Source organism: Caretta caretta, chromosome 24, assembly GCF_965140235.1.
Source record: "Caretta caretta isolate rCarCar2 chromosome 24, rCarCar1.hap1, whole genome shotgun sequence".
NCBI classification, from domain to species: Eukaryota; Metazoa; Chordata; order Testudines; family Cheloniidae; genus Caretta; species Caretta caretta.
The window spans coordinates 2,381,783-2,409,656 of NC_134229.1; the positions used below are offsets into that span (position 1 = coordinate 2,381,783).

Sequence of the window (27,874 nt, forward strand, 5' to 3'; positions counted from 1 at the left end):
TAAGGGAAACACACTTCTTTGGACTAGTTTGTTTTGTCCTTTTGTTGCCCTGATCTGTGCAAGTGCATGGTTGACACAGTGGGCAGCACAGCATGGGGAGGAGGTGACCAGCCCTCTGTGGAGAAAGAAGTGGTTTGGGACTATTTAGAAAAGCTGGAGAAGCTCAAATCCATGGGGCCGGATGCGCTGCATCCGAGAGTGCTAAAGGAGTTGGCGGATGTGATTGCAGAGCCGTTGGCCATTGGCCATTATCTTTGAAAACTCATGGCGATCGGGGGAGGTCCCGAACGCCTGGAAAAAGGCTAATGTAGTGCCCATCTTTAAAAAAAAGGAAGAAGGAGGATCCTGGGAACTACTGGCCAGTCAGCCTGACCTCAGTCCCTGGAAAAATCATGGAGCAGGTCCTGAAGGAATCAATTCTGAAGCACTTAGAGGAGAGGAAAGTGATCAGGAACAGTCAGCATGGAGTCACCAAGGGCAAGTCATGCGTGACTAATCTAATTGCCTTCTATGGCGATATAACTGGCTCTGTGGATGAGGGAAAAGCAGTGGATGTGTCGTTCCTTGACTTTAGCAAAGCTTTTGACACGGTCTCCCACAGTATTCTTGCCAGCAAGTTACAGAAGCATGGGCTGGATGAATGGACTCTAAGGTGGATAGAAAGTTGGCTAGATTGTCGGGCTCAACGGGTAGCAATCAATGGCTCCATGTCTAGTTGGCAGCTGGTATCAAGTGGAGTGCCCCAAGGGTCGGTTCTCGGGCCGGTTTTGTTCAATATCTCCATAAATGATTTGGGGGATGATGTGCATTGCACCCTCAGCAAATTTGCAGATGACACTAAATTGGGAGGAGAGGTAGATACACTGGAGGGTAGGGATAGGATACAGAGGGCTCTAGCCAAATTAAAGGATTGGGCCAAAAGAAGTCTGATGAGGTTCAACAAGGACAAGTGCAGAGTCCTGCACTTAGGTCGGAAGAATCCCATGCACCGCTACAGACTAGGGACCGAATGGCTCGGCAGCAGTTCTGCAGAAAAGGACCAAGGGGTTACAGTGGACGAGAAGCTGGATATGAGTCAACAGTGTGCCCTTGTTGCCAAGAAGGCCAATGGCATTTTGGGATGTGTAAGTAGGGTCATTGCCAGCGCATCGAGGGAGGTGATCCTTCCCCTCTATTCGACATTGGTGAGGCCTCATCTGGAGTGCTGTGTCCAGTTTGGGGCCCCACACTACAAGAAGGATGTGGAAAAATTGGAAAGAGTCCAGCGGAGGGCAACAAAAATGATTAGGGGACTGGAACACATGAGTTATGAGGAGAGGCTGAGGGAACTGGGATTGTTTAGTCTGCGGAAGAGAAGAATGAGGGGGGATTTGATAGCTGCTTTCAACTACCTGAAAGGGGGTTCCAGAGAGGATGGCTCTAGACTGTTCTCAGTGGTAGCAGATGACAGAACAAGGAGTAACGGTCTCAAGTTGCAGTGGGGAAGGTTTAGGCTGGATATTAGGAAAAACTTTTTCACTAGGAGAGTGGTGAAACACTGGAATGCATTACCTCGGGAGGTGGTGGAATCTCCTTCCTTTGAAGTTTTTAAGGTCAGGCTTGACAAAGCCCTGGCTGGGATGATTTAGTTGGGGACTGGTCCTGCTTTGAGCAAGGGGTTGGACTAGATGACCTCCTGAGGTCCCTTCCAACCCTGATATTCTGTGTTTCTATGATTCTAAGTAGGGGGCGGTAAGGTGGCTCACCCAGAGTGGCACATCTGGCCAAAAGGGGGCGCTTAGGTTGCCCCTTCCCTTTACACAGGACCAAGGCTCAGTGATGCACAAGATTTCTGAAATTTAAACCTGACGGGCTTTTAATTAAACACCCTTGGGAGGGAGGGAATAGGAGGGATGGTTTCAGTGTTGGCATTGCCCATCTTGAGGGTACCAAGCACCTATTGTTCGAGATTGAACCGGGACTGGCAAGGTCTAGAAGATGTGAATCAGAAGGCATCCCCGACACCTAATTGGTAAAGAGAGGGGACCTAGAGGGCTAATACCTCTCTTATGATATACAGACTTTTGCCAGACCTGATGCTCTTCGCAATACAGGGCTTGAGTGGGACTTAAGTAATGCACAGGCACTGGTTCCCTGCCCAGCAGCGAGTTGTTACCCACAGACCCAGATTCACAAAGGTATTTAGGTGCCTGGCTCACACTGATTTCAGTGGGAGTTAGGCACGTAAGTAGCTCTTTTGAATCTGGGCCATAGTGGCTGGTAAATCGGGAATGGAGCCGAAAGGAAAACGAAAAGATTGATATTTTGAGGCAGAATCAGTTTAATGTGAAAAAGAGGAGAAGTACACAGGAAGAGACAGACAGTAGGCAGCGTAAAAAGAACCTATTTCCAGGGTTTCATGAAAGTCAACAAGAAATCACCCGTTACAAGGTGACGCCTTTCACACCAGATGTTCTGGAAGACAATAGAGGAAAAAGTCATAAAGTGTAAGTGGGGAAATAAAGATCCTGGGCAGATTTCCGGAGGTGCTGAGGACTCAGAGCTCCCATGGGAGTTGTGTGCAATCAGCATTTCTGAACGTCATTGCCCATAAGCCCAGCTGTGATTCCATATCTCGCTTGACGTTTCCTGGTTGTTCCTTGTTGCGGGTCTATTGCTCCTCGGCTAAACATGGCCAGAACTTTCCATAGCCGTACCCATGGCCCCATCGGTAAGGGTAGTGGCCACCATACTGATGGCCCCACCCATACCTGTATGGCTTCCAGGAACCCCAGGGCCTATAGCAGCCATAATGGCCTCTATAGCCGCGCCAGCCCTGGTAACAGTAGGGGTTATAATACAATTCATCATTCATGAGTTCATCGAAAGTCATCTTTCTGCGCCGGAGGTTAACCTGAAACACACAGCAGGGAAAAGAGTCAACACAATGCGCTAGGGCCAGTGGAATAATAAGGGTCAAAACTCAGTTACTACTGTATTGCCGGCCAGGGAGATAGAGAGAGGTAGAGAAATGGTGACCTAGACCCTTATGTCCTGGCTACCTATTGCCTCCCAGTTTCTCCTTCTTGTCCTCTTGCTCCCCTCTCTCTTAGCCCCCCTCTTATCCAACCCTTTTGAACACTTCTCAGTCCATTTCTCCTAAGAACACTCTTTGGAATAAGTAAACGTACAACACAGAGTATTTCTGTCATACACGCAAGGGATTTTTATTCCTTCTTACAAAATGTTTCTAAGGAGGATGGCAGGGACAAATTTGTTCGGGATAGTTTCCTTGTGAGGATTTAACCTCATCAGAGAGATCAGTTCCCTTCAAAATCAGAGCATGGTGCTTTGGCTTCTGAACCTTGTGGGTCAGTAATACTTACAAATGAATCAATGGACAATATGCTTTTGGGAAAACAAAACAGTAAGAACCAGATCCTCAGCCGGTAGCAATCAGCACTGATCAACTGAGTTCAGTGGAGTTACACCAGTTGTGGCTCTGCATCTTAATATGCTCCTGGTGCACAGAAGAACATAGACATTGCCCTGCTGGATCAGATCAGAATAATGTGTCTGAAAGAATGTTCGGTACCAGCTGCCACAGAAGAACGCAGAAGCACACAGAAGCAATCTGTTTGGCAATAAACTGGGGGAATTTCTTCCTAACCCCACAAACTGAAAAGTTGGGTCTGAGATTTTTCAAATCTACCGAAGGGAGTTGAACACTTTATTCTTAATGAAAATAAAGAGGACCTAGTGTCCAGAAATTCCTATGTACCTCTGAAAGTTTGCAGCCTTAACTTCTAAACCCTGAATCCACCAATGCCTGCAACTTAATAACTTACCATTTTTTCCAGTGGGAAAACCCCTGAATAAAGCCAGTAATCACAGAGGTATGTGCAAGTTTCAGTCCTAAATCAAACCATCACGAACACGTCTTGATAGCTATAGAAAGATAGAGTCAAATCAGACTTACCAAGGTCACCAGGGAGGAGAAGTCAAGAGAAGTGGTTAAAGAACCCTGAGTCGCGAGCACTTTTATACAGTTTCTTAAACAGCCTGGAGAACTTGAGACATCCTTTTGCTCGAGGTCCTAATTAGTTACAAAACGTATGTTGCTGGGCACATGACTCCTGCAATTGATATAATTGTTTTCTTCTGTGTTCAGGATTGTTGTGTTATCAGGCTCACATGGGGTATAACATGCACATACAAGCCCACGGGTTTCTTTTATTTTAAAAGTTTTATAGGACACGTTCGTGCCTGGTATCATTCTAGTGACCTCCTCAGGAGTGCTAATGAGAGTGATTGTCAAGGAGATTCAGGGCTGTATCAGTTTCGCAGTCTGCTGTCCTGCAGAGGAATCCAGTTTGGTCCTGCTAAGATATGCTGATATGTATTGCGGGCATTGTACTGCTCTTGTAATTCCTAGGAGGGAGGGGAAATCTCAGTGTTCAGAATCTGTAACCCCAAGTTTTGAGATCTAACGCCCATAGAAATCAATGTGAGATATTAGTGTGGGAGGGTTTTGACTCAGACCTTATGACTTGAAAATTGCCCCTGGAAGAAAGAGAGGATAAGGTCTTTGAACTCTCTAAGTCCCATTTCATCTTTCAAATTAGGTCTTAAGAGGGACCTGTGAGTTGAATAGGCCTTTGTGTTGGTCCTCTGTGCAGGGGTGAATTTCCCCATACATTGATTAGAAATTCAGTTCATAATCTACCTCTAGTTATGTCACCAATGCTGTGGGGTCAGGATGATCATGATGGCAGAAGCTCATGGTGCTGCCTACTGCAGGGTTCCTCTTGCGTTGAGGTGAGGGTGGGTGATAAAAAGCATTGCAATATTTTATAAAGGCTTTGAGGTCAATCCCGGAACATTTACCACATCAGCAATATGATTTCCCTCCAACAACAGCCAAGACAATTCTTGTCTTGCAGGAAAATGCAGCTGATAAAGCCTCAGGAAAATGGAGATATGGCTTTCTCGGCCAAGGCTATGTTATGAGGTTAGATTAATTCAACGTCTGACTAACTTTAGGGCACGTTGCAAGACCCGGAGTTTGCAGAAAGCTTTCTTAGCATGATGAGAATGTTTTTTAAAGTATAGCAACCTCTCTTCCCAAAGGCTCTTTCCTCTAACCAGGCAGGGTTGAAGACACTTGATGTTGATTCAAATGCCACGAACATCTCTGAATTCTGCGGAGCTGTGCTTATTTATGCCAGCTGATCTCCTGTTCTTAAACTTGAAAAGGAATTTTTATCTGAAAAGGAAATGCCATTTTTTTCCCAATGGAAATCAAATAGTCCAAAACTCTGAGCTACAAATCATGACTTAATTAGGAGAATGACACGAGTGACCTTGACATGCATTTTAAAGTGACTCTATTGCTCATTCGAAGGGCGTCTTCCAGTAAGAAACTATTACCATTGTAATAATCCAACACTTTGGACATCAACAACCTTAATGAATGTTTGTGAAGTGCTTTGAGATCTGGTGTCCTGGGGAAATAGAACATCCACTAGATTGTTATCACTCCTGTCTTATGTGCAAATAAATAGAGTTACGTTGGGGTGAAGGTCACAGAGGAAGTGACAAAGTTACAAATAACGCACCGTAATCTAGATAGCATTTGCTACCCACTTCTCACTGTTGCTAAACTTTCTTAGACCCTTCACTTTCTCGGCTTCCAAATATTTCACTAACAAAAGAAAAAGTAGGTAACGTCATATATTTTATTGGACCAACTTGTGTAAGTTTTCCAGCCCATGCAGAAGAATCATTCTGTGGAAACTTGTCTCTTTCACCTACAAAAGATATTACCTCTCCAACCTTGTCTTTCGAATACCCTGGGCCCAAGACAGCTAGCACCACATTGCAAACCACTTCTTCAAACCTTAGCTGCAACCTCAGCTAATGTAGGTGGAACAGGTCCAGGGCCCATGTTGCTGGAGGAGATGGGAAAATGTTTGGAGGGAAATATGAGGTTGGAGTTAAGATTCTGCTTTATAGTCACAGTCAGATGGAGAGAAGCGAGGAATGGGATTTTCCACAGGAATAAACGTAAGTGTCTTATCACAATCTTCTGGATATTTGAATTCTAAACTGAAGATTATGTTACTGATCCTTATTATGATCATTATGATTATGATCCATCAGGGATGAGTTCTGGGTCCAGTTTTGTTCCATTTCTTCATCAGTGATTTAGATAATGGCATAGAGAGTACACTGAGAAAGTTTGCGTCCGGTACCTGAGAGAAAACCCACCCAGCCAGAGTAATGGCTGTCATTGACTTCAATGGGCAGGAGATCAGAAAACTTGAGGGTTCAGACTTTGGACAGCGTTCCTTCCCTCCTTTGAATTTTAAGAGGAACTGTGCAATGCCCGCAACGCTTACCGGCTTGGCTCACAAGGACCAAACTGGATTCTTTTACAGGACAGCAGATTGTTCAATAGATACAGCTCTGACGAACCTTTGCATTAATTCTTCCTGTAAATCTGATGGAGGTCCCTAGAATAATTCCAGGTTAAATTCTGCCCCATAAAACCTTTCAGATGAAAGAAACCTAAAGGGTGTTTTTGTGGCACCTTAGAGACTAACAAAGGTGCCACAAGTCCTTCTTTTCTTTTTGCAGATTCAGACTAACACAGCTGCTACTCTGAAACGGAAAGGGTGTTGTGTGCATGTCATGCCATGGGAGGCTGAAAACACAATAATCTTGAAAACAATTATATCAGATGACGGAGTGACGTGCGTAGCAAAGCCTGTTTTGTAGTCATTTAAGACCTTAAACTAAAGGTTGTCTCAGATTCTCCTGGCAGTCTGCGAAATTGTATAAAAGCGCTCAGGACTCAGGGCTCTTTAACCACTTCCCTTGATTTATCCCCCTCGGTGAGCTCGGTGAGTCCTATTTCTCTCAAACTCTCTAGAGCTATCGAAATGTTACTACGTGATGGTTTTAATTTAGGACGGAATCTTGCAAGTAACTTTGTGAATATTGGCTACGGAAAGGGGCTTCTCCATTAAAATAGCAGTTAGTCAGTTGCAGGCATTGGTAGATTCATGGTTTAGAAGCATAGGCTGCAATTTTTACAGGTACCTAGGCGTTTGGGACACTAGTGCCTGTTTATTTTCCTTAAGAATTAGGTGTTCAAATCTCTTAGGTAGATTGGAAAAATCTCATACCCACCTTTTCACTAAGGGGTGCTAGAAAGAAACTTCCCCAGTTTATTCCATAAGAAACCACGTCTGTGTGCTTCTTTATAGTGTGACAGCTGCTGCTCAACAATAGTTCAGAGAGTCTGACATTACATGGACTTCTGGTGTGAGGGAGGCTAAGAGAGAGGGGAGCAAGAGGACTAGGACGAGGCAATAGGAGGCAAAATGGAGCTGGGAACTAAGGGGCTAGATTATCATTTCCTGGCTCCGTCTCTCTCTCTCTCTAGCCCTCGTGACAATAGGAACTGAGCTTTTTCCTTTTCATTCTCTTGGCTCTAATGCATTACGCTGACTCTTTTCCCTGCTTTTCCCTGTGTGTTTCAGGTTTACCTCCAACGCAGAAAGATGACTTAGCACCACCAAAAGATTTCTCATTACTGGGGCTGTGACCCCTGTTGGAATAGGGGCTGGGGCGGTTATAGGGGCTATTATGACTGCTATCGGCCATGGGGTTACTATAGGCCATACAGTTATGGATGGGGCCCTAATTACGATTCCTGCTACTCTTACCCTTACCGATGGGGCAGTGGGTATGGCTATGGACGATGCTGGCCATGTTTCGCTGAGGAGCAATAGACCCGGAACAAGGAACAACCAGGAAACGAAAAGCAAGATACGATTCAGCGATCAGCTTATGGGCAATGGCTTTCAGAAATGCTGAGCAACCACCACTGCCATGGGAGCTGTGATTGCTCAGTGCCTCAGGAAACCTACCTAGTAGCTGGATTTCCCTTTATGACTGTTTCCGCTAATGCCTCCTCTTAGAGTATCAGAGTTGGAAGGGACCTCAGGAGATCATCTAGTCCAACCCCTTGCTCAAAGCAGGCACACTGCCCAATTTTTTTTTGCCCCAGATCCCTAAACGGCCCCCTCAAGGATTGAACTCACAACCCTGGGTTTAGCAGGCCAATGCTCAAACCACTGAGCTATCCCTCCCCACCGTTATTCTAACGGCTTCTTCTAGAACTCTCTAAAGGCCTGACTCCCAATTCCATGAAGGCCCCTTTAGGCCACTCTGGCAGTGTCACTGAGGCAGGGACCTTAAAGTTGGCACAAATAACATTTACACTCACGAGCAGGCTCCTTACAGAGCAACGTAAAGGGACCTTAGTGTCAGTGAGAATTAGGCCCTGGGTGTACTGGCCTCTTCCTGGGTATGGGCCATTTGTCTCTGCCTTTAGTTTTGCTACAGAAGATGACTCACAGAGAAAGAGCGTAGTGCTCTGCTCCCATTCTGCTTTGTCTCATTTGATCCTGACTGGGATAAAAATGCTGGAAACAGGACTTCACTCTTACCGCTACAGCTGCAATGAAGGAAGAAGAACATCTGGTATGAAATGCATCACCGTGGAGCCAGTGATTTCTTGTAGACCTTCTTGAAACCCTAGAAATATAGTCTTTCTGCTCTGCATTCCTTGTGTCTCTTGCTATGCCCTTCTCTTCTAATTCACATTAAAGTCCTTCTGCATCATATTACCAGCCTTTTGGTTTTCCTTTCTGCTCCATTTCTTATTTGCCAACCACTGTGGCAGAGAGTCACAGAACTAATGAGGTACATAACCTGTATTGCAATCGGCGTGAGAGAGGCACATGAGTACTGATTTGTATGTGGATGTAACGTGAATATCACACGATCACAGTTTCAGTGTAAATGCAACTGTAGCCCCCTGTGTGATTCCCTCAGCTCCCGGTTGTCAGCGTTCTTGGTTGGAGACCCGCATCAGGCTCCCTTCTCACCCAGGGATTGAAGGCTGCACAACCATAGGCCAGGTTGCCAGGGGGTAGTACCTCTCTGGAAGTGTTTCCATTCCTCAATGATTTCCCTGAATCACCCCCTACTGTTTTAGTTCCTGCAGGAGCTGTGGTATCCTTCCTCTTTGTGTCTGTCAGACACAATCGTCCCTGTATTGCTGTACACACAGTGAGAGATAATCCTAAGACAAAGCATTTCCCCAAAGATTCTGCATGTGGTTTCATTATTTGTCACAACTAACACCCGTAACTGAGAACAGACTAGGTTTTCCGAAAGAAAAAATATTGTTAAAAATCGATCTCCATTTGAAGCTGAATTCTCTGGGTCCCATCTGCTTTTGCTCTGGATCATGCAAGCTGAGCGGAAGTGAGTGTCAAGTGTCAGATCTTGTAAAATGTACGCCCACAGTACACTGGCATAAATGATGGCTCTCTAGATTGATTCTAATCTCTACGTAACAGTGGAGGATCTGGCAGCGAAGAAATGAAAACCAGGATGGAGAATGGGCCGTTATGATGAAGAGAGGACTGGTGAGTCCAGAATTAAGGTCTGGAAGAATTTCTGTTTAAGAGCTGCGTGGGCATAGAGGGGGTAAGAGACGGACTGATTGGAGGATTCATCAGGAACTGAGATCGTATTAGTCATGCAAACTACAAGATTTGCTCCTGAATGGAAACTATCGCTAGTGTGGCACCTCAGTAGTTATAAAGAGAGTGATTCACATCAGACGTACCCAGTTCAGCAAAGAAAAGAGGTGAAGAGAAGTAGGGAAATAGCCCTGAGTTGAAAGAGCTTTTATACAGTTTCTCAGATCTCCTGGAAGGTCTGAGATGCCCTTTGTTCACGAGGTCTTTATTAGTTGCAAATTAATGTTGTTGCATACATTACTCTTTCAACTGATATAATTGTTTTCCTTCATGTTTGTGATTTCCAGTCTGTTCTCAACCTCACCTAGTAGTTGTGAGAAATATTGCAATTGTATGCAATAACTTTGTGGGAATGTATGTTATGAAATTTACATGTCACTGTGGGTCAGAGATTGTACGTAGGATTGTGTTTTACTCCAGCGGGAAGGGTATCACTGCTTCCCTAGAAACTAAAACAGTGTGTGCGTGGGTGATTAAGGTAAAATGCAGACGTTTGTAAATATCCACACAGAGGTACCATCTCTCTCTGATTCATGCTGGATTTTCCAAAGACCAACGAAGAAAGGGCTTCTGGTATAAAACGTCTGGGCTTGAACTGACTCAGAGCCTTCTTTCTGATCCACAACCATACAGGACCTTCTGGCCAAGTAGTTGCCGAAGAGTAGGAAAGACTTGGCTGATGGTGCCCTCTGGTAAGCTTTGAGCATGCTTATAGGGACTTTTATTGTTGTTCATCTGCTTTCTCCGAAATGCCTTTACCGTAAGAGTAGAGGTGCTTGCACCGAAGGAGCTGTGTGGTAACGTGTAACTGAAGGCACTACACTGTTCATAGACCTCAGAGAGAAAAGGAGGCACAGGGGCTACAGGTGCTCACCTTTAGGTAGTCAGGCTTGCTGGGGATATCAGAGGGTAAGGCAGAGATCTGCTGCAGCCTGAAAGCACCCTGTCAGAAGGGAGAGAGAGAGGCAGATCTCCACCCAAGAGCACTGTTGCCTGGGAACCGGAAACTTGAAGGGGCCACAGTGGGGGAATACAGACGTATTTACATGAAACTGTAAGAGTACGATGCACACATTACACCTTGCAGGTTTCTTTCACAGTAAAAGTTTTAAGGGCAACCTACCTTCCTGACTTCACTGGAGTTACTGATATCCAGAGTTGTATCTGTGCATGAGCAATCCAGTCAGGTCATTTAGATCCAGTCTGGGCCTTCAAATCCAGGCGACGAGAGGCCAATGTGAGAGTAAACCCAAGGAAATGCCAGGTGAGAAATAAGGAGACTAACTACTGAGGGGCACTTGTCCTGCTGACAGATCGCGAAGTTCTGTGTTGGCTCCAGACAATGAAGGACTCAAATGGCTGTCTTACCCAGTGGTACTTGGCATTGCAGTTCTTTTGGGTCTGGGTAGGACACCATCCTAAAAAGGAGCGTGAGAAGGTGGACATCTTCTCATGAACAGATGAGGAGATCTGGCTATTCGGTGAGTGCACCAACTGGTCCACTCACGGTAGGGAGGTATGTGAAGCAGCGTACTCCCCTTTTAGCAGTCAGCCTGGAGGCCACAAACAGAACAGACTGTGTGCAACTAAGGAGACTCCCTGCTCTGCGCTAGTGACTAGTTCATCCGGAAGAAGCAGCTGGATAGGGGAGAGGATACGAGGAGCTGACCAGCCTGTAAGAGGTGGTGATCTCCCAGCTGTGGAAGTTTACCCCGCGCAGGCACAAGAGACTTTGTCTGGACTTTAGTGAGTGGGATCTGAACATGGATCTGGCGAAAAGGGCATTTGGTTTGTTATTACATGGGCTCCTGTCCCGGGGCTTCATTAAGGGAAACACACTTCTTTGGACTAGTTTGTTTTGTCCTTTTGTTGCCCTGATCTGTGCAAGTGCATGGTTGACACAGTGGGCAGCACAGCATGGGGAGGAGGTGACCAGCCCTCTGTGGAGAAAGAAGTGGTTTGGGACTATTTAGAAAAGCTGGAGAAGCTCAAATCCATGGGGCCGGATGCGCTGCATCCGAGAGTGCTAAAGGAGTTGGCGGATGTGATTGCAGAGCCGTTGGCCATTGGCCATTATCTTTGAAAACTCATGGCGATCGGGGGAGGTCCCGAACGCCTGGAAAAAGGCTAATGTAGTGCCCATCTTTAAAAAAAAGGAAGAAGGAGGATCCTGGGAACTACTGGCCAGTCAGCCTGACCTCAGTCCCTGGAAAAATCATGGAGCAGGTCCTGAAGGAATCAATTCTGAAGCACTTAGAGGAGAGGAAAGTGATCAGGAACAGTCAGCATGGAGTCACCAAGGGCAAGTCATGCGTGACTAATCTAATTGCCTTCTATGGCGATATAACTGGCTCTGTGGATGAGGGAAAAGCAGTGGATGTGTCGTTCCTTGACTTTAGCAAAGCTTTTGACACGGTCTCCCACAGTATTCTTGCCAGCAAGTTACAGAAGCATGGGCTGGATGAATGGACTCTAAGGTGGATAGAAAGTTGGCTAGATTGTCGGGCTCAACGGGTAGCAATCAATGGCTCCATGTCTAGTTGGCAGCTGGTATCAAGTGGAGTGCCCCAAGGGTCGGTTCTCGGGCCGGTTTTGTTCAATATCTCCATAAATGATTTGGGGGATGATGTGCATTGCACCCTCAGCAAATTTGCAGATGACACTAAATTGGGAGGAGAGGTAGATACACTGGAGGGTAGGGATAGGATACAGAGGGCTCTAGCCAAATTAAAGGATTGGGCCAAAAGAAGTCTGATGAGGTTCAACAAGGACAAGTGCAGAGTCCTGCACTTAGGTCGGAAGAATCCCATGCACCGCTACAGACTAGGGACCGAATGGCTCGGCAGCAGTTCTGCAGAAAAGGACCAAGGGGTTACAGTGGACGAGAAGCTGGATATGAGTCAACAGTGTGCCCTTGTTGCCAAGAAGGCCAATGGCATTTTGGGATGTGTAAGTAGGGTCATTGCCAGCGCATCGAGGGAGGTGATCCTTCCCCTCTATTCGACATTGGTGAGGCCTCATCTGGAGTGCTGTGTCCAGTTTGGGGCCCCACACTACAAGAAGGATGTGGAAAAATTGGAAAGAGTCCAGCGGAGGGCAACAAAAATGATTAGGGGACTGGAACACATGAGTTATGAGGAGAGGCTGAGGGAACTGGGATTGTTTAGTCTGCGGAAGAGAAGAATGAGGGGGGATTTGATAGCTGCTTTCAACTACCTGAAAGGGGGTTCCAGAGAGGATGGCTCTAGACTGTTCTCAGTGGTAGCAGATGACAGAACAAGGAGTAACGGTCTCAAGTTGCAGTGGGGAAGGTTTAGGCTGGATATTAGGAAAAACTTTTTCACTAGGAGAGTGGTGAAACACTGGAATGCATTACCTCGGGAGGTGGTGGAATCTCCTTCCTTTGAAGTTTTTAAGGTCAGGCTTGACAAAGCCCTGGCTGGGATGATTTAGTTGGGGACTGGTCCTGCTTTGAGCAAGGGGTTGGACTAGATGACCTCCTGAGGTCCCTTCCAACCCTGATATTCTGTGTTTCTATGATTCTAAGTAGGGGGCGGTAAGGTGGCTCACCCAGAGTGGCACATCTGGCCAAAAGGGGGCGCTTAGGTTGCCCCTTCCCTTTACACAGGACCAAGGCTCAGTGATGCACAAGATTTCTGAAATTTAAACCTGACGGGCTTTTAATTAAACACCCTTGGGAGGGAGGGAATAGGAGGGATGGTTTCAGTGTTGGCATTGCCCATCTTGAGGGTACCAAGCACCTATTGTTCGAGATTGAACCGGGACTGGCAAGGTCTAGAAGATGTGAATCAGAAGGCATCCCCGACACCTAATTGGTAAAGAGAGGGGACCTAGAGGGCTAATACCTCTCTTATGATATACAGACTTTTGCCAGACCTGATGCTCTTCGCAATACAGGGCTTGAGTGGGACTTAAGTAATGCACAGGCACTGGTTCCCTGCCCAGCAGCGAGTTGTTACCCACAGACCCAGATTCACAAAGGTATTTAGGTGCCTGGCTCACACTGATTTCAGTGGGAGTTAGGCACGTAAGTAGCTCTTTTGAATCTGGGCCATAGTGGCTGGTAAATCGGGAATGGAGCCGAAAGGAAAACGAAAAGATTGATATTTTGAGGCAGAATCAGTTTAATGTGAAAAAGAGGAGAAGTACACAGGAAGAGACAGACAGTAGGCAGCGTAAAAAGAACCTATTTCCAGGGTTTCATGAAAGTCAACAAGAAATCACCCGTTACAAGGTGACGCCTTTCACACCAGATGTTCTGGAAGACAATAGAGGAAAAAGTCATAAAGTGTAAGTGGGGAAATAAAGATCCTGGGCAGATTTCCGGAGGTGCTGAGGACTCAGAGCTCCCATGGGAGTTGTGTGCAATCAGCATTTCTGAACGTCATTGCCCATAAGCCCAGCTGTGATTCCATATCTCGCTTGACGTTTCCTGGTTGTTCCTTGTTGCGGGTCTATTGCTCCTCGGCTAAACATGGCCAGAACTTTCCATAGCCGTACCCATGGCCCCATCGGTAAGGGTAGTGGCCACCATACTGATGGCCCCACCCATACCTGTATGGCTTCCAGGAACCCCAGGGCCTATAGCAGCCATAATGGCCTCTATAGCCGCGCCAGCCCTGGTAACAGTAGGGGTTATAATACAATTCATCATTCATGAGTTCATCGAAAGTCATCTTTCTGCGCCGGAGGTTAACCTGAAACACACAGCAGGGAAAAGAGTCAACACAATGCGCTAGGGCCAGTGGAATAATAAGGGTCAAAACTCAGTTACTACTGTATTGCCGGCCAGGGAGATAGAGAGAGGTAGAGAAATGGTGACCTAGACCCTTATGTCCTGGCTACCTATTGCCTCCCAGTTTCTCCTTCTTGTCCTCTTGCTCCCCTCTCTCTTAGCCCCCCTCTTATCCAACCCTTTTGAACACTTCTCAGTCCATTTCTCCTAAGAACACTCTTTGGAATAAGTAAACGTACAACACAGAGTATTTCTGTCATACACGCAAGGGATTTTTATTCCTTCTTACAAAATGTTTCTAAGGAGGATGGCAGGGACAAATTTGTTCGGGATAGTTTCCTTGTGAGGATTTAACCTCATCAGAGAGATCAGTTCCCTTCAAAATCAGAGCATGGTGCTTTGGCTTCTGAACCTTGTGGGTCAGTAATACTTACAAATGAATCAATGGACAATATGCTTTTGGGAAAACAAAACAGTAAGAACCAGATCCTCAGCCGGTAGCAATCAGCACTGATCAACTGAGTTCAGTGGAGTTACACCAGTTGTGGCTCTGCATCTTAATATGCTCCTGGTGCACAGAAGAACATAGACATTGCCCTGCTGGATCAGATCAGAATAATGTGTCTGAAAGAATGTTCGGTACCAGCTGCCACAGAAGAACGCAGAAGCACACAGAAGCAATCTGTTTGGCAATAAACTGGGGGAATTTCTTCCTAACCCCACAAACTGAAAAGTTGGGTCTGAGATTTTTCAAATCTACCGAAGGGAGTTGAACACTTTATTCTTAATGAAAATAAAGAGGACCTAGTGTCCAGAAATTCCTATGTACCTCTGAAAGTTTGCAGCCTTAACTTCTAAACCCTGAATCCACCAATGCCTGCAACTTAATAACTTACCATTTTTTCCAGTGGGAAAACCCCTGAATAAAGCCAGTAATCACAGAGGTATGTGCAAGTTTCAGTCCTAAATCAAACCATCACGAACACGTCTTGATAGCTATAGAAAGATAGAGTCAAATCAGACTTACCAAGGTCACCAGGGAGGAGAAGTCAAGAGAAGTGGTTAAAGAACCCTGAGTCGCGAGCACTTTTATACAGTTTCTTAAACAGCCTGGAGAACTTGAGACATCCTTTTGCTCGAGGTCCTAATTAGTTACAAAACGTATGTTGCTGGGCACATGACTCCTGCAATTGATATAATTGTTTTCTTCTGTGTTCAGGATTGTTGTGTTATCAGGCTCACATGGGGTATAACATGCACATACAAGCCCACGGGTTTCTTTTATTTTAAAAGTTTTATAGGACACGTTCGTGCCTGGTATCATTCTAGTGACCTCCTCAGGAGTGCTAATGAGAGTGATTGTCAAGGAGATTCAGGGCTGTATCAGTTTCGCAGTCTGCTGTCCTGCAGAGGAATCCAGTTTGGTCCTGCTAAGATATGCTGATATGTATTGCGGGCATTGTACTGCTCTTGTAATTCCTAGGAGGGAGGGGAAATCTCAGTGTTCAGAATCTGTAACCCCAAGTTTTGAGATCTAACGCCCATAGAAATCAATGTGAGATATTAGTGTGGGAGGGTTTTGACTCAGACCTTATGACTTGAAAATTGCCCCTGGAAGAAAGAGAGGATAAGGTCTTTGAACTCTCTAAGTCCCATTTCATCTTTCAAATTAGGTCTTAAGAGGGACCTGTGAGTTGAATAGGCCTTTGTGTTGGTCCTCTGTGCAGGGGTGAATTTCCCCATACATTGATTAGAAATTCAGTTCATAATCTACCTCTAGTTATGTCACCAATGCTGTGGGGTCAGGATGATCATGATGGCAGAAGCTCATGGTGCTGCCTACTGCAGGGTTCCTCTTGCGTTGAGGTGAGGGTGGGTGATAAAAAGCATTGCAATATTTTATAAAGGCTTTGAGGTCAATCCCGGAACATTTACCACATCAGCAATATGATTTCCCTCCAACAACAGCCAAGACAATTCTTGTCTTGCAGGAAAATGCAGCTGATAAAGCCTCAGGAAAATGGAGATATGGCTTTCTCGGCCAAGGCTATGTTATGAGGTTAGATTAATTCAACGTCTGACTAACTTTAGGGCACGTTGCAAGACCCGGAGTTTGCAGAAAGCTTTCTTAGCATGATGAGAATGTTTTTTAAAGTATAGCAACCTCTCTTCCCAAAGGCTCTTTCCTCTAACCAGGCAGGGTTGAAGACACTTGATGTTGATTCAAATGCCACGAACATCTCTGAATTCTGCGGAGCTGTGCTTATTTATGCCAGCTGATCTCCTGTTCTTAAACTTGAAAAGGAATTTTTATCTGAAAAGGAAATGCCATTTTTTTCCCAATGGAAATCAAATAGTCCAAAACTCTGAGCTACAAATCATGACTTAATTAGGAGAATGACACGAGTGACCTTGACATGCATTTTAAAGTGACTCTATTGCTCATTCGAAGGGCGTCTTCCAGTAAGAAACTATTACCATTGTAATAATCCAACACTTTGGACATCAACAACCTTAATGAATGTTTGTGAAGTGCTTTGAGATCTGGTGTCCTGGGGAAATAGAACATCCACTAGATTGTTATCACTCCTGTCTTATGTGCAAATAAATAGAGTTACGTTGGGGTGAAGGTCACAGAGGAAGTGACAAAGTTACAAATAACGCACCGTAATCTAGATAGCATTTGCTACCCACTTCTCACTGTTGCTAAACTTTCTTAGACCCTTCACTTTCTCGGCTTCCAAATATTTCACTAACAAAAGAAAAAGTAGGTAACGTCATATATTTTATTGGACCAACTTGTGTAAGTTTTCCAGCCCATGCAGAAGAATCATTCTGTGGAAACTTGTCTCTTTCACCTACAAAAGATATTACCTCTCCAACCTTGTCTTTCGAATACCCTGGGCCCAAGACAGCTAGCACCACATTGCAAACCACTTCTTCAAACCTTAGCTGCAACCTCAGCTAATGTAGGTGGAACAGGTCCAGGGCCCATGTTGCTGGAGGAGATGGGAAAATGTTTGGAGGGAAATATGAGGTTGGAGTTAAGATTCTGCTTTATAGTCACAGTCAGATGGAGAGAAGCGAGGAATGGGATTTTCCACAGGAATAAACGTAAGTGTCTTATCACAATCTTCTGGATATTTGAATTCTAAACTGAAGATTATGTTACTGATCCTTATTATGATCATTATGATTATGATCCATCAGGGATGAGTTCTGGGTCCAGTTTTGTTCCATTTCTTCATCAGTGATTTAGATAATGGCATAGAGAGTACACTGAGAAAGTTTGCGTCCGGTACCTGAGAGAAAACCCACCCAGCCAGAGTAATGGCTGTCATTGACTTCAATGGGCAGGAGATCAGAAAACTTGAGGGTTCAGACTTTGGACAGCGTTCCTTCCCTCCTTTGAATTTTAAGAGGAACTGTGCAATGCCCGCAACGCTTACCGGCTTGGCTCACAAGGACCAAACTGGATTCTTTTACAGGACAGCAGATTGTTCAATAGATACAGCTCTGACGAACCTTTGCATTAATTCTTCCTGTAAATCTGATGGAGGTCCCTAGAATAATTCCAGGTTAAATTCTGCCCCATAAAACCTTTCAGATGAAAGAAACCTAAAGGGTGTTTTTGTGGCACCTTAGAGACTAACAAAGGTGCCACAAGTCCTTCTTTTCTTTTTGCAGATTCAGACTAACACAGCTGCTACTCTGAAACGGAAAGGGTGTTGTGTGCATGTCATGCCATGGGAGGCTGAAAACACAATAATCTTGAAAACAATTATATCAGATGACGGAGTGACGTGCGTAGCAAAGCCTGTTTTGTAGTCATTTAAGACCTTAAACTAAAGGTTGTCTCAGATTCTCCTGGCAGTCTGCGAAATTGTATAAAAGCGCTCAGGACTCAGGGCTCTTTAACCACTTCCCTTGATTTATCCCCCTCGGTGAGCTCGGTGAGTCCTATTTCTCTCAAACTCTCTAGAGCTATCGAAATGTTACTACGTGATGGTTTTAATTTAGGACGGAATCTTGCAAGTAACTTTGTGAATATTGGCTACGGAAAGGGGCTTCTCCATTAAAATAGCAGTTAGTCAGTTGCAGGCATTGGTAGATTCATGGTTTAGAAGCATAGGCTGCAATTTTTACAGGTACCTAGGCGTTTGGGACACTAGTGCCTGTTTATTTTCCTTAAGAATTAGGTGTTCAAATCTCTTAGGTAGATTGGAAAAATCTCATACCCACCTTTTCACTAAGGGGTGCTAGAAAGAAACTTCCCCAGTTTATTCCATAAGAAACCACGTCTGTGTGCTTCTTTATAGTGTGACAGCTGCTGCTCAACAATAGTTCAGAGAGTCTGACATTACATGGACTTCTGGTGTGAGGGAGGCTAAGAGAGAGGGGAGCAAGAGGACTAGGACGAGGCAATAGGAGGCAAAATGGAGCTGGGAACTAAGGGGCTAGATTATCATTTCCTGGCTCCGTCTCTCTCTCTCTCTAGCCCTCGTGACAATAGGAACTGAGCTTTTTCCTTTTCATTCTCTTGGCTCTAATGCATTACGCTGACTCTTTTCCCTGCTTTTCCCTGTGTGTTTCAGGTTTACCTCCAACGCAGAAAGATGACTTAGCACCACCAAAAGATTTCTCATTACTGGGGCTGTGACCCCTGTTGGAATAGGGGCTGGGGCGGTTATAGGGGCTATTATGACTGCTATCGGCCATGGGGTTACTATAGGCCATACAGTTATGGATGGGGCCCTAATTACGATTCCTGCTACTCTTACCCTTACCGATGGGGCAGTGGGTATGGCTATGGACGATGCTGGCCATGTTTCGCTGAGGAGCAATAGACCCGGAACAAGGAACAACCAGGAAACGAAAAGCAAGATACGATTCAGCGATCAGCTTATGGGCAATGGCTTTCAGAAATGCTGAGCAACCACCACTGCCATGGGAGCTGTGATTGCTCAGTGCCTCAGGAAACCTACCTAGTAGCTGGATTTCCCTTTATGACTGTTTCCGCTAATGCCTCCTCTTAGAGTATCAGAGTTGGAAGGGACCTCAGGAGATCATCTAGTCCAACCCCTTGCTCAAAGCAGGCACACTGCCCAATTTTTTTTTGCCCCAGATCCCTAAACGGCCCCCTCAAGGATTGAACTCACAACCCTGGGTTTAGCAGGCCAATGCTCAAACCACTGAGCTATCCCTCCCCACCGTTATTCTAACGGCTTCTTCTAGAACTCTCTAAAGGCCTGACTCCCAATTCCATGAAGGCCCCTTTAGGCCACTCTGGCAGTGTCACTGAGGCAGGGACCTTAAAGTTGGCACAAATAACATTTACACTCACGAGCAGGCTCCTTACAGAGCAACGTAAAGGGACCTTAGTGTCAGTGAGAATTAGGCCCTGGGTGTACTGGCCTCTTCCTGGGTATGGGCCATTTGTCTCTGCCTTTAGTTTTGCTACAGAAGATGACTCACAGAGAAAGAGCGTAGTGCTCTGCTCCCATTCTGCTTTGTCTCATTTGATCCTGACTGGGATAAAAATGCTGGAAACAGGACTTCACTCTTACCGCTACAGCTGCAATGAAGGAAGAAGAACATCTGGTATGAAATGCATCACCGTGGAGCCAGTGATTTCTTGTAGACCTTCTTGAAACCCTAGAAATATAGTCTTTCTGCTCTGCATTCCTTGTGTCTCTTGCTATGCCCTTCTCTTCTAATTCACATTAAAGTCCTTCTGCATCATATTACCAGCCTTTTGGTTTTCCTTTCTGCTCCATTTCTTATTTGCCAACCACTGTGGCAGAGAGTCACAGAACTAATGAGGTACATAACCTGTATTGCAATCGGCGTGAGAGAGGCACATGAGTACTGATTTGTATGTGGATGTAACGTGAATATCACACGATCACAGTTTCAGTGTAAATGCAACTGTAGCCCCCTGTGTGATTCCCTCAGCTCCCGGTTGTCAGCGTTCTTGGTTGGAGACCCGCATCAGGCTCCCTTCTCACCCAGGGATTGAAGGCTGCACAACCATAGGCCAGGTTGCCAGGGGGTAGTACCTCTCTGGAAGTGTTTCCATTCCTCAATGATTTCCCTGAATCACCCCCTACTGTTTTAGTTCCTGCAGGAGCTGTGGTATCCTTCCTCTTTGTGTCTGTCAGACACAATCGTCCCTGTATTGCTGTACACACAGTGAGAGATAATCCTAAGACAAAGCATTTCCCCAAAGATTCTGCATGTGGTTTCATTATTTGTCACAACTAACACCCGTAACTGAGAACAGACTAGGTTTTCCGAAAGAAAAAATATTGTTAAAAATCGATCTCCATTTGAAGCTGAATTCTCTGGGTCCCATCTGCTTTTGCTCTGGATCATGCAAGCTGAGCGGAAGTGAGTGTCAAGTGTCAGATCTTGTAAAATGTACGCCCACAGTACACTGGCATAAATGATGGCTCTCTAGATTGATTCTAATCTCTACGTAACAGTGGAGGATCTGGCAGCGAAGAAATGAAAACCAGGATGGAGAATGGGCCGTTATGATGAAGAGAGGACTGGTGAGTCCAGAATTAAGGTCTGGAAGAATTTCTGTTTAAGAGCTGCGTGGGCATAGAGGGGGTAAGAGACGGACTGATTGGAGGATTCATCAGGAACTGAGATCGTATTAGTCATGCAAACTACAAGATTTGCTCCTGAATGGAAACTATCGCTAGTGTGGCACCTCAGTAGTTATAAAGAGAGTGATTCACATCAGACGTACCCAGTTCAGCAAAGAAAAGAGGTGAAGAGAAGTAGGGAAATAGCCCTGAGTTGAAAGAGCTTTTATACAGTTTCTCAGATCTCCTGGAAGGTCTGAGATGCCCTTTGTTCACGAGGTCTTTATTAGTTGCAAATTAATGTTGTTGCATACATTACTCTTTCAACTGATATAATTGTTTTCCTTCATGTTTGTGATTTCCAGTCTGTTCTCAACCTCACCTAGTAGTTGTGAGAAATATTGCAATTGTATGCAATAACTTTGTGGGAATGTATGTTATGAAATTTACATGTCACTGTGGGTCAGAGATTGTACGTAGGATTGTGTTTTACTCCAGCGGGAAGGGTATCACTGCTTCCCTAGAAACTAAAACAGTGTGTGCGTGGGTGATTAAGGTAAAATGCAGACGTTTGTAAATATCCACACAGAGGTACCATCTCTCTCTGATTCATGCTGGATTTTCCAAAGACCAACGAAGAAAGGGCTTCTGGTATAAAACGTCTGGGCTTGAACTGACTCAGAGCCTTCTTTCTGATCCACAACCATACAGGACCTTCTGGCCAAGTAGTTGCCGAAGAGTAGGAAAGACTTGGCTGATGGTGCCCTCTGGTAAGCTTTGAGCATGCTTATAGGGACTTTTATTGTTGTTCATCTGCTTTCTCCGAAATGCCTTTACCGTAAGAGTAGAGGTGCTTGCACCGAAGGAGCTGTGTGGTAACGTGTAACTGAAGGCACTACACTGTTCATAGACCTCAGAGAGAAAAGGAGGCACAGGGGCTACAGGTGCTCACCTTTAGGTAGTCAGGCTTGCTGGGGATATCAGAGGGTAAGGCAGAGATCTGCTGCAGCCTGAAAGCACCCTGTCAGAAGGGAGAGAGAGAGGCAGATCTCCACCCAAGAGCACTGTTGCCTGGGAACCGGAAACTTGAAGGGGCCACAGTGGGGGAATACAGACGTATTTACATGAAACTGTAAGAGTACGATGCACACATTACACCTTGCAGGTTTCTTTCACAGTAAAAGTTTTAAGGGCAACCTACCTTCCTGACTTCACTGGAGTTACTGATATCCAGAGTTGTATCTGTGCATGAGCAATCCAGTCAGGTCATTTAGATCCAGTCTGGGCCTTCAAATCCAGGCGACGAGAGGCCAATGTGAGAGTAAACCCAAGGAAATGCCAGGTGAGAAATAAGGAGACTAACTACTGAGGGGCACTTGTCCTGCTGACAGATCGCGAAGTTCTGTGTTGGCTCCAGACAATGAAGGACTCAAATGGCTGTCTTACCCAGTGGTACTTGGCATTGCAGTTCTTTTGGGTCTGGGTAGGACACCATCCTAAAAAGGAGCGTGAGAAGGTGGACATCTTCTCATGAACAGATGAGGAGATCTGGCTATTCGGTGAGTGCACCAACTGGTCCACTCACGGTAGGGAGGTATGTGAAGCAGCGTACTCCCCTTTTAGCAGTCAGCCTGGAGGCCACAAACAGAACAGACTGTGTGCAACTAAGGAGACTCCCTGCTCTGCGCTAGTGACTAGTTCATCCGGAAGAAGCAGCTGGATAGGGGAGAGGATACGAGGAGCTGACCAGCCTGTAAGAGGTGGTGATCTCCCAGCTGTGGAAGTTTACCCCGCGCAGGCACAAGAGACTTTGTCTGGACTTTAGTGAGTGGGATCTGAACATGGATCTGGCGAAAAGGGCATTTGGTTTGTTATTACATGGGCTCCTGTCCCGGGGCTTCATTAAGGGAAACACACTTCTTTGGACTAGTTTGTTTTGTCCTTTTGTTGCCCTGATCTGTGCAAGTGCATGGTTGACACAGTGGGCAGCACAGCATGGGGAGGAGGTGACCAGCCCTCTGTGGAGAAAGAAGTGGTTTGGGACTATTTAGAAAAGCTGGAGAAGCTCAAATCCATGGGGCCGGATGCGCTGCATCCGAGAGTGCTAAAGGAGTTGGCGGATGTGATTGCAGAGCCGTTGGCCATTGGCCATTATCTTTGAAAACTCATGGCGATCGGGGGAGGTCCCGAACGCCTGGAAAAAGGCTAATGTAGTGCCCATCTTTAAAAAAAAGGAAGAAGGAGGATCCTGGGAACTACTGGCCAGTCAGCCTGACCTCAGTCCCTGGAAAAATCATGGAGCAGGTCCTGAAGGAATCAATTCTGAAGCACTTAGAGGAGAGGAAAGTGATCAGGAACAGTCAGCATGGAGTCACCAAGGGCAAGTCATGCGTGACTAATCTAATTGCCTTCTATGGCGATATAACTGGCTCTGTGGATGAGGGAAAAGCAGTGGATGTGTCGTTCCTTGACTTTAGCAAAGCTTTTGACACGGTCTCCCACAGTATTCTTGCCAGCAAGTTACAGAAGCATGGGCTGGATGAATGGACTCTAAGGTGGATAGAAAGTTGGCTAGATTGTCGGGCTCAACGGGTAGCAATCAATGGCTCCATGTCTAGTTGGCAGCTGGTATCAAGTGGAGTGCCCCAAGGGTCGGTTCTCGGGCCGGTTTTGTTCAATATCTCCATAAATGATTTGGGGGATGATGTGCATTGCACCCTCAGCAAATTTGCAGATGACACTAAATTGGGAGGAGAGGTAGATACACTGGAGGGTAGGGATAGGATACAGAGGGCTCTAGCCAAATTAAAGGATTGGGCCAAAAGAAGTCTGATGAGGTTCAACAAGGACAAGTGCAGAGTCCTGCACTTAGGTCGGAAGAATCCCATGCACCGCTACAGACTAGGGACCGAATGGCTCGGCAGCAGTTCTGCAGAAAAGGACCAAGGGGTTACAGTGGACGAGAAGCTGGATATGAGTCAACAGTGTGCCCTTGTTGCCAAGAAGGCCAATGGCATTTTGGGATGTGTAAGTAGGGTCATTGCCAGCGCATCGAGGGAGGTGATCCTTCCCCTCTATTCGACATTGGTGAGGCCTCATCTGGAGTGCTGTGTCCAGTTTGGGGCCCCACACTACAAGAAGGATGTGGAAAAATTGGAAAGAGTCCAGCGGAGGGCAACAAAAATGATTAGGGGACTGGAACACATGAGTTATGAGGAGAGGCTGAGGGAACTGGGATTGTTTAGTCTGCGGAAGAGAAGAATGAGGGGGGATTTGATAGCTGCTTTCAACTACCTGAAAGGGGGTTCCAGAGAGGATGGCTCTAGACTGTTCTCAGTGGTAGCAGATGACAGAACAAGGAGTAACGGTCTCAAGTTGCAGTGGGGAAGGTTTAGGCTGGATATTAGGAAAAACTTTTTCACTAGGAGAGTGGTGAAACACTGGAATGCATTACCTCGGGAGGTGGTGGAATCTCCTTCCTTTGAAGTTTTTAAGGTCAGGCTTGACAAAGCCCTGGCTGGGATGATTTAGTTGGGGACTGGTCCTGCTTTGAGCAAGGGGTTGGACTAGATGACCTCCTGAGGTCCCTTCCAACCCTGATATTCTGTGTTTCTATGATTCTAAGTAGGGGGCGGTAAGGTGGCTCACCCAGAGTGGCACATCTGGCCAAAAGGGGGCGCTTAGGTTGCCCCTTCCCTTTACACAGGACCAAGGCCCAGTGATGCACAAGATTTCTGAAATTTAAACCTGACGGGCTTTTAATTAAACACCCTTGGGAGGGAGGGAATAGGAGGGATGGTTTCAGTGTTGGCATTGCCCATCTTGAGGGTACCAAGCACCTATTGTTCGAGATTGAACCGGGACTGGCAAGGTCTAGAAGATGTGAATCAGAAGGCATCCCCGACACCTAATTGGTAAAGAGAGGGGACCTAGAGGGCTAATACCTCTCTTATGATATACAGACTTTTGCCAGACCTGATGCTCTTCGCAATACAGGGCTTGAGTGGGACTTAAGTAATGCACAGGCACTGGTTCCCTGCCCAGCAGCGAGTTGTTACCCACAGACCCAGATTCACAAAGGTATTTAGGTGCCTGGCTCGCACTGATTTCAGTGGGAGTTAGGCACGTAAGTAGCTCTTTTGAATCTGGGCCATAGTGGCTGGTAAATCGGGAATGGAGCCGAAAGGAAAACGAAAAGATTGATATTTTGAGGCAGAATCAGTTTAATGTGAAAAAGAGGAGAAGTACACAGGAAGAGACAGACAGTAGGCAGCGTAAAAAGAACCTATTTCCAGGGTTTCATGAAAGTCAACAAGAAATCACCCGTTACAAGGTGACGCCTTTCACACCAGATGTTCTGGAAGACAATAGAGGAAAAAGTCATAAAGTGTAAGTGGGGAAATAAAGATCCTGGGCAGATTTCCGGAGGTGCTGAGGACTCAGAGCTCCCATGGGAGTTGTGCGCAATCAGCATTTCTGAACGTCATTGCCCATAAGCCCAGCTGTGATTCCATATCTCGCTTGACGTTTCCTGGTTGTTCCTTGTTGCGGGTCTATTGCTCCTCGGCTAAACATGGCCAGAACTTTCCATAGCCGTACCCATGGCCCCATCGGTAAGGGTAGTGGCCACCATACTGATGGCCCCACCCATACCTGTATGGCTTCCAGGAACCCCAGGGCCTATAGCAGCCATAATGGCCTCTATAGCCGCGCCAGCCCTGGTAACAGTAGGGGTTATAATACAATTCATCATTCATGAGTTCATCGAAAGTCATCTTTCTGCGCCGGAGGTTAACCTGAAACACACAGCAGGGAAAAGAGTCAACACAATGCGCTAGGGCCAGTGGAATAATAAGGGTCAAAACTCAGTTACTACTGTATTGCCGGCCAGGGAGATAGAGAGAGGTAGAGAAATGGTGACCTAGACCCTTATGTCCTGGCTACCTATTGCCTCCCAGTTTCTCCTTCTTGTCCTCTTGCTCCCCTCTCTCTTAGCCCCCCTCTTATCCAACCCTTTTGAACACTTCTCAGTCCATTTCTCCTAAGAACACTCTTTGGAATAAGTAAACGTACAACACAGAGTATTTCTGTCATACACGCAAGGGATTTTTATTCCTTCTTACAAAATGTTTCTAAGGAGGATGGCAGGGACAAATTTGTTCGGGATAGTTTCCTTGTGAGGATTTAACCTCATCAGAGAGATCAGTTCCCTTCAAAATCAGAGCATGGTGCTTTGGCTTCTGAACCTTGTGGGTCAGTAATACTTACAAATGAATCAATGGACAATATGCTTTTGGGAAAACAAAACAGTAAGAACCAGATCCTCAGCCGGTAGCAATCAGCACTGATCAACTGAGTTCAGTGGAGTTACACCAGTTGTGGCTCTGCATCTTAATATGCTCCTGGTGCACAGAAGAACATAGACATTGCCCTGCTGGATCAGATCAGAATAATGTGTCTGAAAGAATGTTCGGTACCAGCTGCCACAGAAGAACGCAGAAGCACACAGAAGCAATCTGTTTGGCAATAAACTGGGGGAATTTCTTCCTAACCCCACAAACTGAAAAGTTGGGTCTGAGATTTTTCAAATCTACCGAAGGGAGTTGAACACTTTATTCTTAATGAAAATAAAGAGGACCTAGTGTCCAGAAATTCCTATGTACCTCTGAAAGTTTGCAGCCTTAACTTCTAAACCCTGAATCCACCAATGCCTGCAACTTAATAACTTACCATTTTTTCCAGTGGGAAAACCCCTGAATAAAGCCAGTAATCACAGAGGTATGTGCAAGTTTCAGTCCTAAATCAAACCATCACGAACACGTCTTGATAGCTATAGAAAGATAGAGTCAAATCAGACTTACCAAGGTCACCAGGGAGGAGAAGTCAAGAGAAGTGGTTAAAGAACCCTGAGTCGCGAGCACTTTTATACAGTTTCTTAAACAGCCTGGAGAACTTGAGACATCCTTTTGCTCGAGGTCCTAATTAGTTACAAAACGTATGTTGCTGGGCACATGACTCCTGCAATTGATATAATTGTTTTCTTCTGTGTTCAGGATTGTTGTGTTATCAGGCTCACATGGGGTATAACATGCACATACAAGCCCACGGGTTTCTTTTATTTTAAAAGTTTTATAGGACACGTTCGTGCCTGGTATCATTCTAGTGACCTCCTCAGGAGTGCTAATGAGAGTGATTGTCAAGGAGATTCAGGGCTGTATCAGTTTCGCAGTCTGCTGTCCTGCAGAGGAATCCAGTTTGGTCCTGCTAAGATATGCTGATATGTATTGCGGGCATTGTACTGCTCTTGTAATTCCTAGGAGGGAGGGGAAATCTCAGTGTTCAGAATCTGTAACCCCAAGTTTTGAGATCTAACGCCCATAGAAATCAATGTGAGATATTAGTGTGGGAGGGTTTTGACTCAGACCTTATGACTTGAAAATTGCCCCTGGAAGAAAGAGAGGATAAGGTCTTTGAACTCTCTAAGTCCCATTTCATCTTTCAAATTAGGTCTTAAGAGGGACCTGTGAGTTGAATAGGCCTTTGTGTTGGTCCTCTGTGCAGGGGTGAATTTCCCCATACATTGATTAGAAATTCAGTTCATAATCTACCTCTAGTTATGTCACCAATGCTGTGGGGTCAGGATGATCATGATGGCAGAAGCTCATGGTGCTGCCTACTGCAGGGTTCCTCTTGCGTTGAGGTGAGGGTGGGTGATAAAAAGCATTGCAATATTTTATAAAGGCTTTGAGGTCAATCCCGGAACATTTACCACATCAGCAATATGATTTCCCTCCAACAACAGCCAAGACAATTCTTGTCTTGCAGGAAAATGCAGCTGATAAAGCCTCAGGAAAATGGAGATATGGCTTTCTCGGCCAAGGCTATGTTATGAGGTTAGATTAATTCAACGTCTGACCAACTTT

The 27,874-nt window shown here is 45.7% G+C and overlaps 3 long non-coding RNA genes across 3 annotated transcripts; all 3 read right to left on the bottom strand.

The window, feature by feature from the left end:
• Nucleotides 1-2,302: 2,302 nt before the first annotated feature.
• LOC142070001 (uncharacterized) lies at nt 2,303-4,005 on the bottom strand. The gene is made up of 2 exons (XR_012665968.1): nt 3,959-4,005; nt 2,303-2,893 (listed from the first exon to the last, which is right to left on the bottom strand). It is a non-coding gene; the product is annotated as an uncharacterized LOC142070001 (long non-coding RNA).
• Nucleotides 4,006-13,729: 9,724 nt separating this feature from the next.
• LOC142070000 (uncharacterized) lies at nt 13,730-15,432 on the bottom strand. The gene is made up of 2 exons (XR_012665967.1): nt 15,386-15,432; nt 13,730-14,320 (listed from the first exon to the last, which is right to left on the bottom strand). It is a non-coding gene; the product is annotated as an uncharacterized LOC142070000 (long non-coding RNA).
• Nucleotides 15,433-25,156: 9,724 nt separating this feature from the next.
• LOC142069991 (uncharacterized) lies at nt 25,157-26,859 on the bottom strand. Its single transcript, XR_012665952.1, has 2 exons — nt 26,813-26,859; nt 25,157-25,747 (listed from the first exon to the last, which is right to left on the bottom strand). It is a non-coding gene; the product is annotated as an uncharacterized LOC142069991 (long non-coding RNA).
• Nucleotides 26,860-27,874: the final 1,015 nt, after the last annotated feature.